Source organism: Mastomys coucha, unplaced genomic scaffold, assembly GCF_008632895.1.
Source record: "Mastomys coucha isolate ucsf_1 unplaced genomic scaffold, UCSF_Mcou_1 pScaffold14, whole genome shotgun sequence".
In the NCBI taxonomy this organism is placed as follows: domain Eukaryota; kingdom Metazoa; phylum Chordata; class Mammalia; order Rodentia; family Muridae; genus Mastomys; species Mastomys coucha.
Genome location: NW_022196896.1, coordinates 42,095,545 through 42,095,905, shown reverse-complemented (window position 1 = coordinate 42,095,905; position 361 = coordinate 42,095,545). Strand labels below are relative to the sequence as shown.

General features: G+C 45.2%; 1 protein-coding gene across 1 annotated transcript in view; it reads left to right on the top strand.

Moving 5' to 3' along the window:
* The window catches only part of Prdm14 (PR/SET domain 14), a 15,086-nt gene that overhangs the window by 14,217 nt on the left and 508 nt on the right, over nucleotides 1–361 (top strand). The gene's annotated exons all lie outside the window — the stretch shown is intronic.

Here is a 361-nt window from a genome sequence, read left to right as displayed (position 1 = left end):
AGAGAGAGAGAGAGAGAGAGAGAGAGGAAGGGAGAGGGAGAGGGAGAGAGAGATATGCTGGAGATCAAACTCAGGGACTCAAAATTGCAAGGCAAGCACCCCTATCCCTGATCAAATATATAAAATTTGGTGTTGTGTATGCATGGAGGAGGAGAGGAGGCAGGCACCATGATACATATGGGAGATCACAGCACAGCTTTCAGGAGCTGGCTCTTCCCTTCTGACATGTACGTCCCAGGGATCAAACATAAATCATTTAAGTCATTGGGCTTGGTTGCAGGCTCCTTCACCTGCTGAGACATTTCACCTTTTTATTAAGGTCACTGCTATTGACCACAAATGTTCTATATAGACTTAAATC